The sequence below is a fragment of the Triturus cristatus genome, chromosome 10, assembly GCF_964204655.1.
Source record: "Triturus cristatus chromosome 10, aTriCri1.1, whole genome shotgun sequence".
Lineage (NCBI taxonomy): Eukaryota > Metazoa > Chordata > Amphibia > Caudata > Salamandridae > Triturus > Triturus cristatus.
In genome coordinates, this window is record NC_140593.1 from 1,169,300,660 (window position 1) to 1,169,318,685 (window position 18,026).

The 18,026-nt window shown below is 42.8% G+C and overlaps 1 protein-coding gene across 1 annotated transcript in view; it reads left to right on the plus strand.

Annotated features, from left to right (window-relative positions):
• The window catches only part of LOC146796875 (vomeronasal type-2 receptor 26-like), a 134,563-nt gene that overhangs the window by 60,911 nt on the left and 55,626 nt on the right, over positions 1-18,026 (plus strand). The window lies entirely within an intron of this gene.

Consider the following 18,026-nt stretch of genomic DNA (forward strand, 5'->3'; position numbering starts at 1 on the left):
GATACTTCTTTATTATCAATAAACCATGTGTCACTTAACAGTTTAAATCATCTTTACTTACTAACAATATCCTATAAATCCTCACGGTGCCTCATTGCTATTGCACCTGGGCTCAATTTGCCTGATAATGTTCTTTGTTGACCTGTTACTAAGTATTGCTAATTTTGCATACTATTCCACACACCACTCTGCCCTATTATGTTATTTATACACCTTCCCTTGCATTGTGACTTGCAGCCCTACAGATAATGGTACTTATTCTAAATGTGTCAGTACTTTACATACTGTGCTTCATAGAGATCTTGATGCTGATCTAAGCTTTACATTGCTTTTTTTGTCTGTAATCCAACTGTTCTCAGGATTTACAACTACCTTAACACACATTTTATTTCTCTGCATGCACTGTGGAATATTAGAACCTGTAGTGGGATTTGTATTTATTTTATATATTTTTTGTAATTACATTCACTTCTTACTGAAGGTACTTGCAGTATCTTTTAAGCAATGTTTTGATACTACTTTGCATTGTTTAGTGTATGACATTTAATGAAGACGACTGCTTTAGATCATTCAGAGTCAAAAGTGGAGGTCTTATTGAAAAAGCACCCAGAATTGAAATTGTGGGAAAGGTGAGGAATAAATGTATTTGGATTTTTTTTATAGAACTGTTTTTTCATGCATAGCTGGGGGGGGGGGGCAGTTAGTCAGGAAACAGAAGCATTTCCTAAGAATTATTCAGTATGCTACTTTTCCTCCAAAATCTTTCTAAAAGGCTTGTTAGCCAAATATTTTAATCATCAGTAGGATAATACTATATTGATAGTGGGAGAGTTAAGATGCTAAGCATTGTAATTGATGGAGGGTAGGTTTGAATATTGCTTCCCGTATCATGCCATGAGGTTTTCTCAAATACTTATGCACAGCAGCGCAATCTCCGATCAAGAATTGGAGATGCACAGAAAGGAAGACTTCACACTGCTTGTCACTGTCCCTGCAGAGTAACTTTGGTAGGCCTCTTAATGCTTTATTTTTACATTTGAACTCCCAAGGAAATTGACAAGCACTAGAAAAGTCAGTTTCCAAGTTTTTTCCATCAGTGAGCATGAAGTTTGAATTAGCTGTGAGCATTTGGCTTCACCTGCAGGGCAACTAGCTTCAAAAAGATGTTTTTTATGGATAAATTATGTGAGCCCTTGATGGGCTGCTGACCTTTGTAGAATCCTTGGCTAACTAGAAGGGCTTGGTGGACTCGAACTAGGTTTATGGGGGCTTACGGCTCTTCTGATCTCTATACTCAATTTGGTCTTTAAGGGTCTTGGTGCAGCCACTGGGAAAAATGTCCAATTAATTTGTGTGCTGTAAAAGATTTCATTGGCCTCGGTCGTATAGGAAAATCTCCCCATCACCACTCAAGAGGATAGATAGTACTAGATTGCAAAAAGAAAATACATAAGAAAGCCTACAATATCACAAAAAAGAAAGCCTACAATATCACAACAGAAAAAGCAATTTGCTTAAAAATTGATTTATTCCCATCCAAGTCAGTCAGTCAGTCAAAAAAAGTCTTTATTCGATTTTCATCATAAAAGACATACTATACATAATAAAATTCATATGAAACAGTTATATCAACATAGCAATACATATGTAGATTATAAAACCAATAAAAATTATTAAATATACATATTATCAAAACACGATGACTGTACATAGTAGGTAAATATAATAAACACATAATACCTAACCCTGTAGCCATAAAAATAACAGTTATTAAAATCGACAAAATGGCATATATAACACAAGTTAGGTTGTAACCTTCCGAGTCCTAAGAATCCAAGCCCAGCTGATAAATTTAGCAACACCTATAACCACAGGTTTTGACGTGTCAGATTTCAAAATTCTATTAGCAACCTGTGCAAAACGAGTTCTCATTAATCGGCATACTGGACGGAGCCACACACGCCGAGGAAATAGATATGCCGGACAACAAAAGAGAAAATGATCCAGAGTTTCTATCTGGTCCACACAAAAGGGGCACTTATCACTACCAAGAGGGCTCCAGCTTTTTGTTAGCCCTCGCAGTGGTAGGGAGCCCACCCTAAACTGGTGATACAGTTTACAATCAAGTTGCTTCGTAATAGTGTCCCAATATCCTTCATAAGCGGACTCATCCTTAAGAACAAGAAACGTTACTGTCATAGAACTACCCGTAAGGGAAGCAAATCTCCTGGCCTTAATCCTACACCAGTAAGCATCCCTCAGGACAGTTTTCGAAGGGAAAACAGCTGTGTCCGGATTAGCCCAAAGATTTCCCATCCCTATATCAATCAACAAAGTTCCGGTCAACCAAGTAATCCTATGTGAACCCTCAAGCCCTTTGACTTCCGGTAGTGCTTTGGCATAAATAGACAGTTCCGGTGTGGTCCACAGACGTCGCCAAAACGCGAGAGGCCTGTACCTTACCATGTCCTCAAGGGGCTGGAGGCCTAAATCATATAGTAATGGGATACAAGGTGTTGATTGAGGAAGCCCTATTGCGGACCTAAGAAATTTATTCTGTGCAATCATTAGTTTAGACAAATTACTAAATCCCCACAATTCAGCACCGTACATAATGGCAGGGAGAATCTTAGAATCGTAAATCTTCATCAGGGGAGCAATAGGTTTAGTTAGGGAATGACTATGCTCTTTCAACAAAGCTCCAATTAATTGGGCATGTTTGAGAACAAGGAGATCCAGTTGATGCTTCCAGCTACAACACTCACTGAAGGTAACCCCCAAGTAGGTAAACACAGCCGTTTGCTCCAGAGTAGCACCTCCCATACGAACCTGCGCACTAACACGCCTAGGGCCACGGAAAACCATAAACTTAGTCTTGCCTACATTTATTTCCAACTCATGTTCGCGGCAAATTAACTCAAAACGAGACAGGGCCGACTGCAGGCCCTGTCTTGTCTTAGAAATCAAAAGAGTATCGTCCGCGAACATGAGGAGGGGGATCTTCATGCCAGCCAGAGTGGGGGCGTCCGTCGGATGGTCAGAAAAATAACTTATAACCCTGTTAATGAACTGTGAAAACAGGGTAGGAGCAAGCACACACCCTTGGCGAACTCCTTTCGAAACCTTAGGAGATTAGTCGGCTGCTGACATAGATGAGCTTCAGACCAGCATCGAACGGCACGACGTACTGAGGAGGACTAACTACGACACACCAAGGTACAGACTAGACCTGGGCTGGATCATACCAGGGGAAACACGAACCACTCCATGGAGTGGGGATTGGTGGCATAGAACAACAAGCTTAAGATGCTGGGTGTAGAGCAATCGACACACTGAATAGAGCAAAGAAGTGTGCAAGTCACCAGACATGTGAACTAACTTGTAAAGCCAGCAGTTGATAGTAAGAACTTAGTAACGCACATACGCGCAGTGCAGTCAACGATGCAAGAGAGGCAGTGGGGCACTCAGGGCTGCTGTGTGCTGCAGGGACAAGATCGTGAAGTACGGAGTGTCTGCATAACAAATTGGCAAAGCACGCACAGTGTAACTCCTGGTGGAAGTGAAGGAAAACTGCTTGGAATGCACGCCACTTACTCTTTAAGGTACTGTGGGATGGCAACTATTTAAGGTTGCTGACTGAACTGAGGGGCACTATACTAAAAGTCCAAAGCTCTGTCAATTGGGGTGCGTTAGAGAGCGTACCAGAAGGGGGTGGTGTGTAGGAAGAGAGATGAGTGTACCAGTAAGGAACACAAAGTCTTCCACGTGTGACTGCAGCAGAACTGCTATCGAATAATTAAACATCCAGAGGATAGTTAACATGCGGAAAGTTGACAAGACACAACCCAAGATAAACTTTGAGCAGCGTAAAATGAGAGGGAAAGAGGCGGAAGGAGAACAAGATGCAGATCCATCCAAAGAAGGAGATGAGAGCAGTGAAGGAGATGTAAGGCAGATGTTTGCAGAGCTACAAAAAAGCTTAACTGCTATAGATAGCAAGATAGACTCACTGGCATATAGAATGGATTGTGTGACTGAAAGATTGGATAAACATGCCGAAAGATTGGATATGACAGAGAGAAGGGTGACGGAGATGGAAGAAGTGCAAACGGAAACAGATACTACACAAAAACAAATGGCGAAACTCCTAAATGTTCTGCAAGGTGAGGTGGAGGATTTGAAGGCGAGATCTAGGAGAAGCAACCTCCCATTATGGAGCAATATGGAGATCAACACGGAGAAGTTGCTGGCATCCCTCTTAGGCAGAGAAACCTTCCCAGAGATGTTCGTGATGGAGCGTGCCCACTGTTCATTGGGCAGGCGACCCGTGCCAGGTGCCCCACCGCATCTCATTATAGCGAAACTACTGAACTATATGGACAGGGACGCTGCGCTAAAGGCAGCTAGAGATAAGTCAGTCAGTCAGTCAGTTACTTTTATTCGATCATTAAAGATAAAAAAGAGACAATACAAACAGATAGTCACATTACATAAGATACAGGGCAAAAATTCATCAATTACAATAGTAGTTATAAATAACATTATCAAAGTTTTAAAAAGTTTGAAGAGAACATATTTCATATGTTCAATTCTATGTTAAAAAGAATAAATAAGATACAGAAATATAATTCCAATTTAAAAAGTCTAACAGGAATAGAAAACTTCATGGCAAAAGACCACCATCCGTCACACCACGTCAGTCATGTTAAGACTGGGCCGTGCTCTAACACGCTTCTTACTGATGCGAACAGCTGCAACTAAAAAGTTTGCTACATAAAAAGCAATAGTAGTGTTAGGCAAAAGTTGCAAGAACAGAAGCGCTGGCCGAACCTGGGCGAAACCAGCCCCTTTAAGTAAAGGTAACAAGTATTTTGTCCTAATCTGTGCGTAATGTTCACAGAACATAATAAAATGTAGTGTGTCCTGACAGGAAAAATTATCACAATCACATTGGGTAGCATTATCAGGGGTGGCCCATGTGGGATAAAAACCTAGCACAAAATGTATCAGGTTTAAACGGAATTTGATTAGGAGAGACCTATGAAGTGGGCTGGTTACAAATGCCAGGTAGGGTTCAAGACCTGGAACAGTTATTAACCCATAGTTCCTTCTCACTAATGGCTTTTTTAGTTCCAAGTCCTCCCTCTCGACCATAAATCGTGTCAATAGTGCGGTCTTAATCCCCATGATGTCCTTCTTGTTAATACAGTCAGGGGAGTTAAATAGCTCTGGTCTGCCTACTATTGCCAACATCTTTTTAACGTATGCCATCCATGGGATTATATAGGCTCTGTCCAGGGCAAGGCAATCCTTAAGTATCAGATGGGTTAGAGGAATTTCCTGATTAAGCCAAGTTTTTAACCAACATATGACAGGTGCCACTTTCATTAAGTCTACAACAAACCCCATACCCAATTCTGAGTGTATTGTAAAAGTGGGTGTGGACTGGGGAACAGACACCAAGGATCTTAAAAACTTGTTCTCCACCCTCTGTATGGTGTCGATGTTAGTGTAGCCCCAAATGGCAGAGCCATAGGTGGCTATAGCCAATGATTTAGCTTTGTAAACTTTCAAAATGGCCTCCAAGGGGCAAGCTCCCAACCGTTTGGCAAAACCAAGTATAGCTGTGGCCGATCTTGCCACAGAGTTGCCTTTTTGTTTGTGTTGCGGGCCCCATGTACCTTTCTCATCAAAAATAACCCCTAGGAAAGTAATAATTGGGACCCTTTTAACCTCATGGCCTAGGCAAAAAAAGGATTTGGATTTCTTTTTCCTACTGGCCTGACCAGTGACCATAACCTGTGATTTTTGAGTTTTAATTTTCAGGTCTAGTGATGTCATAAAGTCACCGAAAGAGGCCAATAGTCTATCAAGAGCCACCCCTGAACGCGCCAAAAGCACGGCGTCATCAGCGTATAGGAGAACTGGGATCTTGGTGTCTCCTACACGTGGTACATCCGCCACTGCATTGGCCAGGGCTGGGTCCAGGGCATTTATATATAGTGTAAAAAGAAGAGGTGCCAATATGCACCCCTGCCTAACACCCCTCTCTGACTTAAAGCAGCTGGTGCACCTTCCCCCTTGTGTGACTCTCACCGAGGCTAATAGTCCGCGATGTAGATCTGCCAAAACTCCAACCAGAGGGGGATCAACCCCTATGTCCAAGAGAATACTCCACAGTTTTGACCTGTTAACCAGGTCAAAAGCTGAGGAGAGGTCCATGAAGGCCATATACAAGGACCCCTCCTTTGCAATAGTATATTTGCAAATAAGTAAGTGAAGATTTAAGCATTGATCCTGCATGCTCCTATTGGCCCTAAAACCGTATTGAGCGTCTGATAATATGCCACTACCCTCGAGCCAAGTGTTCAATCTGCCCAAAATGACTCTGCCTAAGATTTTAACGGCGGAGTCAATTAGGGAAATATCCCTCTGGCCTTTTTTAAAGATTGGGATGATTATAGACTTTGCCCAAGACTCGGGGATATTCTTATTTCTAGCGGCGTTAAAGACATTTGTTAATATTTTGGCCCACAGTTTAGGAGCAGACCTATATAGGTCTGCAGGGACGCCGTCAGGACCTGGCGCTTTATTCTTAGATGTCTCAAGAATAGCTTTTTCTACGTCCTCCTCCTTGAAGGCCGAAACTGGACCAACCTGATTCAAAGGTAGCAGCCCATCTAAATTCCCAGACGAAAATGAACTATGGATTTTTTCAAAGTGGGCTAACCACTGCTCGTCAGGAATGGTACAATCCATGGCCTGATTCTCGCTACCGGAAAAGAAAGATTGGTTTATAACTCCCCAAAATTTGGAGCTATCCCGCAAAGTTTCCGGTGACAATAAATTATTCCAGGCTTCTTCCTGAATCTCGTTTTTACGAGCTTTAATGGCCAGTTTATACTGTTTCCTCAAAGATGTAATCAGAGGTCTGTTTCTCGGTTTTCCCTTTATCGCCTTCAAAAGAGCAGAATGAGCCTTGGTACAATTGCATCAAACCATTTTTTGCCTATTTGGCCGCCTGGCTTGGATTTAACCAGGAGGGCAGCATTTATATGTAGGCAAATGGTATTAAAGGCCTCAACTATCCTGGGGTTAGTGTTAATATGGTCTAAGCATATACCCACCTCCGGTTCAACCTTAGACAGAACTTCCTGTAAAAAAGTGATCGGGGTCACATGGGCCCATTTTAATCTCCTGCCCTGATCTTTTGCTTCAAGTGCTCTGGTTCCCAAATTTCTTAAGTCTTTAAAGGCCAAGAACCCTTCAGAAGCGACCTCAGCTATCACGGGATTATGGTCACTAAATACGGAGTCCTCAACCCTGTAATTTAAAACCAAGCACAAAATCAATGAAGAAACAAAAATGTAATCGATGACTGAACCTGAATCAGTTCCTTTAAAAGTACAAGGTCTCTGACCTTCCATGCAGCAGCCGGGTTCGGTGAGGTCTGAGGAAGCCAATAGGCTCTCCAAAGCCTCACCTTGTTTGGTGTGTTCAAAGTGTGTGGATGATGAATAGGGAGATCCATCATCATCATCCAAAATACAACCTAGGCTGCAGGGATGGATATTTAGGTCACCCATTAGGATGACCTCAAAGCTATTATGTGACGTTCTGAATTTGTCCAGAACCTCCCCCAGAGATTCTAGATGCTGATTTAAGCTGACGCTGTCTTTAGAATTATAAAAATTGATCAGAAGCAAAGAAGGGGAGTTTGCCACCACTAGTTCTACAACTAAGCAATGTTGGGAACAAGATTCTACCTGTTTTGCAAATCCTTTCAGGTTCAATGAAACCAACAATGCGAGGCCCCCCTTTGCCCTCCCCGCCAAACTAGGTGTGGCTGGAATATAAAAATGAACATAGCCATCCAAAGAAAGACTATTCGCTGTGTCCCAGGTTTCCTGCAATGCAATGATATCATGGGACACAACATAGCCCACCCATAGCTCGTCCTGGCTTTTGAGTCTAATGCCAGCAATGTTCCAGCTTAAAATTTTGCAGGTAGGTTTTTTGCTGAGCTCATGCGGCTCTATGACTTCAGCTCCCTTTCCCTCAGATCTAATTATCAAATTGTTTGGTGAGGGAGACGTGCTTGAAGGGGATCCCTCCAGCCCCGGTCAAGCTAAGGCAACCGGATGGTATATATTATCAGTAAGCTCGGGGGGGATGTAGCAAAGTTTGGGTTAAATCCCCTTCTTTCCTGGTTTTGGCCAGAACTTCCAGAAATGTTGGGATAAAAATTATAAAAATACCATAGATCATATACCCTTATTTCTGACCTATCACGACTAGGTGGTTGATCACAAATAAAACGCACCACGCGGCTATCCTTAAAATTAATAATAATACAGTCCCCTGGGACATTTTTTGGTCTGGGGCCCACCCAACTAACTCTTCTGGCAAAGAGAATCTTCCCGTCCAAAAAGTTCAGGATTGGTCTCTTTAGGTTAAGCCAGAAAATTACTTTATTTTTGAGTTGTTGATAGGATTCCTCTGTGCCGATTTTATGTTCCGGCACACCGGTCAAGACAACAACATAAGGAATAGAGTCAGGAGGTAGGTGAATATGGATGTTGGAGGATTTAGTTGTTCTGTCCCCGGGGTCTGTGTTTAATCCTTTATGTATACTCCTGCTAAGAGATTTAATTCCTGATGAGTCCCTTAATCCAACCCTGACCTGGCTGCCACCTTGAGTGGTGGTATTGTCTATTGTCAGAGTTCTAAGGGGAGATACCCTAGAATTAGCTATAGATGGTGCATCAGTGATGGGAGGAGAAAGTGACGGGGCAGGAAGAGTGGAATTAACCTTGATAGGGTTGTCACTGTCCTTGGTGGCTAATTTGATAACATTTTTTAATGAGCAAAAGTTATCTAGGATAGTTTGCTCGAGTCGATCAACTTTGTCAGTGACCACCTTTACCCTTTCCAAAAGTGGCAATAATAGGGAACGGACTATTTGCTCGATCTGAGACGTCAGATCACTATATTGGGGCTGGTCCGAAAGCCTATTAGAAGTTTCACCCAAAAGTGAGTTATCGACAGCCTGAGCCTCACCAGTCTCCGATGGTGAATATGTTGTAACGTTAGAGTGCTTAGCCTGTCTCCCACCCTGAGTCAGCCCATCTCTCTTCCTCTTAAGAATAGCACTTTTAACACCCTTTTTACTAGCTCTTGTCTGTGGGTAAGTAGAGACAGATTTAGGATTGGTAGGAGCGCTAATAATTAAGGGGGCAACTTCCCCCGGGCAACAATTGGATCATTTCGGACAGGTGATGTAATGATGCTGTCCCCTATATTCCGCTGCTGCACAACATCTCCCAAAACCTGCATTACTGAGTCCTTAGGGGATTTTGCTAAAGCAAGTATTCCCAAGGAAGAACGCCTAGCTTGAATTAGCTCGGAGGATAGCCGACGCTCAGTGATTGCCAGTTCATGTTCTAAAACAGAGACTGCTCTAGTATTAAAATGGTCAAGTGTGCCAGACACGGACCCACCCCCTCCCATGCGCTTCCCCTTGCCTGCCATCATATACTGTGTACGCCCCTGTGACAATGCAATCTCGAAACAAATATTAGCAATGTAGTGTGACAATAATATGAATGTTGAGTCACAGTACAACCTTACAGTAATCCAGGCGAGGAGGCCACAAACCTCAATAAACATAGGCAGTGCACACTAGTCGTATGACCAATGTAAACTAAAAGTACATATCTACCTTTCCTGCTGATGCGCATATGACAATGTTAGGGGGGCAGCCCAGTCCAGTCAGGTCCAGGCAGTGACGGGCAAGGACGGGCCCGAGTCTTTAAGCCTCCCCGGCACTGCCTGATGACGCGATAGGCAAGCGCCCGGAAGAGGGAATGATGGGGGTAGTAGTTTTTAATTTCCACCGCCGTTCCCCTCACGGCACCGCAGCGAGCAGCACATAGGTTCCAGAATGAAGCGACGTTCCCCTCACGGCTGTCGAGGTAAGAGACACCTTTCAAGATGCAGAGCAAGAGCGTCCCGCGCTGCGGGTCTTCTCCCGAGTCATTAAGCCTCCCCGGCGCTGCCTGATGACGCGATAGGCAAGCGCCCGGAAGAGGGAATGATGGGGGTAGTAGTTTTTAATTTCCACCGCCGTTCCCCTCACGGCACCACAGCGAGCAGCACATAGGTTCCGGAATGAAGCGCCGTTCCCCTCACGGCTGTCGAGGTAAGAGGCACCTTTCAAGATGCAGAGCAAGAGATAAGCATGACTTGCACTATGAAGGCTCCACTATCTCCCTCTTTCCTGATTTTACCATGCTGGTGCAAGAAGTGTGGAGACAATTTGCACCGTTGAAGGGACAGTTAAGGGAACACCACCTGGAATATTCCATGCTACACCCTGCTAGACTGCGAGTTAATATACAAGGCAAAACTAATATTTTTACTGACCCCAAAGTACTGCAAAAAGCACTCAAAGAATACATTAAAGTAGGGAAATTAAATCCTAATGTAGAGCTGCAGCAGGAAGAGGAGCATGACGATACAGAGTAGGAGGAGACAAGAAAAGCCAGACAGATACCCAGTTATACCCCATGCATGGTCTGTTACAGGTTCATAAGGTTTGTGAAAATAATAGGTTAGAATTGTAGGTGTTATGGCGACATACAGCAGACATATTTACGTATATGGGTGATGATGAATGAAGAAGTGGGTACACCAGCAATCAACACTGGTCAATAGCACAATTTACGCACCTAGAATTCAATGATTATAACGCAAGAACATGTTAATATATAAAGAAGGAAACAGATGCTTTTTCTCTTTATGGCTTAATTTCTTAGTAATAGTGACAGTAACCGGTACCGGACAGTGAGCTGAACAGGAGCAGGCGAGCAGGCAACATCCGCCTACGAGTGTTGCACACTGTAAGAAGGGTAGATGACTTAGTTATATAAGTTGAGCTAGTGAAGCTCTCACATGTTGTTTTCAAAATGTTGGGGCTTGAGGGGTAGGGGAGTGGGACACGTCAATCGACTATGCCAAGTTGAGGGGGGCATGGATTGGGAGGGGATTGTGAGGGGGGAGTTTGTTTGAATTGCAACACGTCATTAGATTGTAGTACTCTCGAGAGGCAATGTGCAGTGTAAGTAAATTATGATGAAACAATTAGACAATGCAACAGAATCAGTGTCAACTTACCCAGTACAAGTAGGAATGACACAGCGACACAAGGATAATAAAACCACTGACATGGAATGTACGTGGTCTAAGTGACTTCAAGAAATTAAGGAAAGTGATGTCATACGTAGCTAGGCATGATATAGATATAGCGCGGCTTCAGGCCACACATTTGCCTATTACCAGTAGCATGCTAACGAATAGGAGGATACAAGGTTCTTTTCATGCAGCAGGATTCACCACACATGCTACGTCAGAAGTTAGGATTTCAGCTTGAAAAATTGGTCTCGGACAAGGAAGGTTGATTTGTGATTACTAGATGCAGTGGTTGGGGGCTGGATATAGTAATTGTGAATGTCTATGGGCCAAACTATGATAACCCACAGTTTTATGAGAAATTACGGAAGACGCTGAGTAAGTACATCACACTGCCACTGCTTTAGGGAGGAGATATTATCTGCATAATGGACCCAGAGTGAGATCGCTTGGGTGGTGCGTCACGCCGTCTTACAGCGGCGGCTAGAGGCGTGCATGAAGCGCTGCTGCAACTAGACTTGGTAGATGTATGGCGGCTCCGTTTTCCCAACCAAGGTGGCTCCACGCATTATTCAGCCCTCCGTGACCTGCATACCAGGATCGATTACTGGTTTGCCTCTAGGGTAATAAATACTTGGGTCCGGGCTTGTGAAGTACACACACGTTCGTACTCGGACCACTCCCCAATAAGCCTGACCATAGAATGCCCCCAGAAGAGAATTGCTCCATTCACATGAAGATTTCCACCATATGCGCTACTTGACGCCGCATTTAGGGCAGAAATGGCAGAGGCCATAGACAATTTCTTTGAATTAAACGTTGGCTCAGTAGAGAAGTTCTCGACAGTATGGAAAACTTTTATGGTGTATATACATGGGGTGATGATGGCTAAGCACTCCGGAGTGCTAAGAGAAATTAGAGGCTGCCTGAGTACCCTAGAAGGCCGCCTGAAAGGGATAGAGTGACAGATATTATAGGATGAGGGAGAGGACACTCCAGAGGAGCTGAGAACTACACTGAAGGAATATCACGAAGTAGCAGATGATGAAGTGAAACATATGGTGAAATATGTCACAGCACGGACCTATGGCGAGAGTGAGAGGCCAGGTGCGGTCCTGGCGTCACTACTAAAGAGTAGGCGAGATTTGTCAGGAGTGACGGAAATAAACACAGCGGGGAAAAGCTGAGTGGTCCTACTGATGCAGCTACGAGATTCAGCCAGTACTACTCTCAGTTACATAGTTCTAGAGTAAACACTGGGGAAGGCGAAATACTACAATATTTAGAGTATATAAAGCTTCCATGGCTAGAAGACGCACACAGGGAATATTTAATGAGACCCTTAGATACAGCTGAGCTACTAGTGGCGCTCAAGACTACAAGAGCAGGTAATGCCCCACGGCAGGATGGACTGATAGTTACGTTTTACAAAACATTTGCAGAGCAGCTTATTCTGCATCTGAAGATGCTCTTTGAAGAGTTGAGTGAGGAGGGTCAGATTCCCCCGTCAACGAGAGAGCAATTGATAATTACTTTTTTAAACCGGGAAATCCCCCAGATGAATGCACATGATACAGACCACTCTCGCTTCTTAATGTGGACACAAAACTGTTTGCCAAGATACTGGCCAACCACATGGCCCCTTTGGTGCCACTGTTGGTGAAGCCAGAACAGGCAGGCTTTGTACCAGGGTGAAATCTGACTTATAATTTAAGGACGGTATGCGGATTCATACAACATACTAGACCAGAAACTAAGGCGGTAGCAGTTTTTTTTAGATATAGAGAAGGCATTTGATTCAGTAGGGTGGGCCTTTATGAGTCGGGTATTGAGCAGCATGGGCCTACGGGAAATCTTTCTGCAGCTAGTGGGAGTCCTATACAATAGGCCTACTGCCAGAGTGAGAATTGGTGACATAGTATCGCTCCTATCACAATATCTAGAGGAACGAGTCAGTGATGTCCTCTATCGCTGCAATTATATGTGTTAGTGGCAGAACCGCTAGCTTGCACACTCCAGGAATATCATAGCCATAGAGGTATTAGATTCCCTTTTTATAACTTAATTGTATCTACTTATGCAAATGAAAAGCTATTGTATATAAGAGACTCGGAAACCAATATGTCACCTTTGCTTAGAAAAGTGGTAAGGTATGGGGAATTGCCTTGCCTAAAGGTCATCTGGTCCAAATCTACAATCTTTCCGTTGACCTCGCTGGTTGATCCCATTGAACTTGATTATCCGCTTCAATGGACTTCGGACCCGGTGCGGTACTTAGGCGTTAAGATGCGCACTGACTCTGAATTAGTATTTACAGAGAATTATGGGAAATTGGTGAGCAACCTTGAAGATGATATGGAGCATTGGATTACACTGCCCTGTCGTTGATGGGGCGCGTCTCTATTATGAAAATGATAATACTGCCCAGGTTTTTATTACTTTTTGTTAATATCCCAATGGAATTACCAAGACACTTTTTCAAAAAGGTTAGAATGTTGATGATCAAACTGGCTTGGGCAGGGAAACAAGCGAGAGTCAAGTGGGACTTTCTCACGTTACCTTATTCGATGGGAGGCCTGGGAGCCCCAGAACTAGACCAATATTACAGAGTGGTGCAATACTCACACGCGCATGCCTGGATACACCAAACACCGAGACTTGGTTACGGCCCCTTTGCCCCTCCCGGCTATGATATTTCAGGTCACCACACTTAGGACTGAAGTGCTAGATTCTGTGAATGCTACGGTACATGTGTGGCATTTCTTACTTAAACTACAGGCTGGAGTAATATTGTATTCACCTATAACCCTGCTAGGATGGTGCAGTTTGCTGTCGATCTGTAGGGAACCGGCAGTGGTAAATGTCCTAGGATCAGTAGGTAAACATGATATTGGAGACTTGTTTATAGACAGAAGAGCACGTGAATAGTCAGAAATTGAAGCGCAAGGACATGCAGGCACACCTCTAGTGAGATTTCACCATAATTGGGTGCGACATGCGCTGGGAGAGCAGGTAGGGGATAAATTACTGGAGCCACTGGAGGTAACTGCCCTGACATATGCATTGGGCTCAGACTCCCCAGCTAAGATGATCTCAAAACTATATGATGTCACAATAGGATATCGGAAAAACCTTTACACGAAAGCCAGACTAGAGTGGCAGGTAAACCTGGGTGTGCAAATAGATGATGACATATGGAAATATTGCTGTGAAAATGTGAAGTGTATATCATTAAATGGAAGGCATAGATTAATTCAGCCTAAATTTCTCAATAGAGCATATTATACCCCAGAATGGTTGCGCCATTATGACCTAAGGGACAAAGCGACCTGTGACAGATGTGAAAGGTCACCAGCAAGGTTTATGCATTTAGCCTGGTTATGCCCAGGGATTGCGGAATACACGGAACAAATATTTAGGAAAACAGGTGCTATAATCAAGATGGAGCTGTCCCTGGATCCAATGCTGGCATTATTAGGTTATCCGAAGCGACTACCTAAGGGGGTAAGATGGCTGGTGGATATGGGGCTGCTGCTGGCGAAGCGCCGAGTGGCGATTTATTGGTCAAGAGGCCCGACTCCCAAAATGGCTAACTGGGAAAAGGATCTGATGTACTGCAATACACAAACAGAGTTATAAAGCGAATTTGCCCCCCCAAGAGTCGCCCTAAGAAATTCTGGAGTCTCTATCATAGCTATGAGATGGCACGAAAGGCGGCAGCACCAACTCTAGATGATCCGCCTTGAAGGCACAAAAGTGGAACACATCTTAGGGTGTAAAGAGAGGTAGACGGTCAGCTACAAATAACAGGTTTAACAGAAGGGGATTATAGCACATGTACTAGAAGATAGAATATTGGAATAGCGCAAACACATCTCGAGGTACAGATAAGATGTAAACCATTATATGTGTACTCCAAGTGGTAGTAATGTTGCATAATGATGACTGGCATACGATAGAGGTGGGGAATAGAAGCTACATTGTTTAAAAGATGTTGTGTTTTTTTCTTTATATCTCGGAAGCACTGCTGTTGATGTAGAAAGCTATGCTTAAAGAGTGTGCTTATGTTGTACATTGCTTCAAAGACGATGTTATCATTTGAAATCAATAAAAAAACATTAAAAAAGTATTGAATTTGTCAAATACCGAACAACTCGTAATTCCAACCTGTACGCAAACAGGGGTTTACACACAAGTCAAAATTAACTGCTCTACTCATAAGGCCCATAGTGTACTATTGTCTGCAAGGGATCGTATAAATGAGATTATGTTGTTTCCTCTATTGCATATTTCTATCTATTCTCTTTAATTTAGACTTACAGTATTAAAAAAAAAATCTTTTTATCATAGCTTCGAACTTTTTTCAGTTTATATTTAACTGCTATCTGACCAGAAAACACTCACACGACCTCACCTTCCACTAGGTCTCCCTGATGTCTGTTTATAAGAATTCACCTATCCCATGGAATTCTATTCCAAAATGGTTGCATGTATTTTATATTCATTCATCTGTACTTTTCACTTGCCTTGTTCTGTCACAGATGTATGTGACTGCAATTTTGTTTATTGGGAGGGTGTACATCATTTCAAGATAGAATAATGTCCACCCTCCCAACTGCACCCACATTAAAGGGAGTTCTTTTGTCTCATAAAGGACCCAGATCATTTCAGTCGGACAATGTGGCTCTAGTGCCAATAAAGATCTGCTGTTTCTCTGAAAATGTTTGGCATCTGTCTTCCACCTCATGTCAAGTAGATCTGAAGCATGTATAAAATAGTTTTGTATTGGAGGCTAAGTGGAAATTAATTATAAATAGACCACTTCAAGATGGCTGCTGCATTTGTGAAATATGCAGAGTGCCAGTAAAACAAACAATGCACCCATGAAAATGACCAGAGCTGAGGCCAAAACATGAAAAGGGAAGCCACAAGCTCTAGTATCAACATAAAGTTTAGCAGACCTACATGTTGAAGGAAGGAAGACAGTTTAATTATTCCCCCACACAGAGATTCCTCAACTGTACTCATGATAGACCTGCTAAACATATGTTTGACGTCTTAAGATATGATGTCACTTATTGTGATGTCACTTCCAGTAATATCATGGGTTGTAATGCCACTTAGTAGGAAGCTAATTGCGATGTCCCGCACAGTCTGACTTTGTTAATTCTCCCACTTCCTCATGGGTGAAACGTATAAGACAAGGACATGTGAATTGGTCCCCAGGACAACTATGGGAAAGGGCTGAAGTAGACTCATGAGAAATTCCAACATTGTATTCCAGCTAGGTTATATAGGACATCTACTTGTTTTGTGCTTTATCACAAAACCTGAAAGGGAGAAGTTAGGCAAGTGCTCATTCTCAGTCATGACTGCAAGACAGTGGCACTATACCTAAAGCAATCTCATAAGTACTTTTAACTTTGAAAATGACTAAAACTACAAATCTGTCTTTGAATGTGTAATGGCTACTGCAGTATCTGACCTTACCAACAAGATGTCTCTTGTGGCGATAGATGCACTCAACAAACAATGGTTAACATAGCATAATATGACACCAACAAAATGCACCTATTTGGATGCTTCCCTTTATGGATTTGATGGATTTCCTTGAATATGCCACTTAATTAAGCATATGCTGGTTATTTGTTATTTATTTGTGGTCCTTTCCATTTAACAGTATTGGCATTCTTGAAATGGATTAGCATCTGTGATTAACTTCAAAAGGAGTCATTATTAATTTAAGTCCAGATAAAGTAAATGCCTGAGACTTAGAAGGAACCTGGAGGGGCTCGTTATCGAGATATTGCAGTAAATACCAAGATTCCCCAGGGGATACCAAATGGCCCTGCTACATTTTTATTTCCAAAATTTATAGTTTTATGATTGGTTTTTATAATTTCTACTGATGCCTTAAACACAGCACTTACATTGTACACTTGATTACAGTTATTTGCGTACTTCTCATTAATTTGTATACTAATTTGTACTCTCTTTTAACTTGGATTTCAAGAAAGAGATTAGTGTCTTTATTTTAAATGTGTCACCAATAATCCTGCTAAAGTACTCCAAATATTATCACCGGGCTTCATTCGGTAAAGAAGCTAATTGTACCATCATGGGCACCATTTCCAGCGGTCCTGCATCCTGTCAGCTACTGCTGACCAGATGTTGTCCAGGTTCCAAGTTCCACTGTATGATGGTGTGTGTTTCCACCCACTGATCCTATAGTTGCTGTAGGCTGTAAGGTAGGGAGGAAAGGGAGTCTCTTAACTACTGTCATTCGAGATTTGGTACTTACCACCAGAGAAACAAAGGGGTGACCTTGTAGTAATAGACACTTGGTGGCAGTGAAGATGTAGAGTCAGGGAAGGCAAGAAGAGAGAGTAAGCAGAAAGAGACCACAGGGGAACAGAGGCAAAATAAGGGAAATGGAAAAGAGGGAATGAGAGAATGAGAGAAAGGAGGATGGGAGAGTAGGAAAGAGGAACAAAGGGAACATTGACAAAGGAAGGCAATACAGATAACAGGGGAATGGTACTTTGATCTTGTGAACTTTCGCACCTATGCAACTTTAGCCTCCAGAACAGCCTGTTGATTCCGAACTGCTAAGTGTTCCTAATTGATGTTTGTGACATTGGCCCACAGGTACTGCCTGAAATAAAATGGGATATCATCTTCAAACCATGGGCCAGCAGTATCATTACATTTTGCAGTCACAAAGCCTGCGGTTCTCGAAATCACAAGATCTGTGACAGCAAAATGCAAGGATACATTTTATGAAAGGCATTTTTGAGTCATGAAAGACTTTTTGACTTGCATAGTTCCTTTGTTGA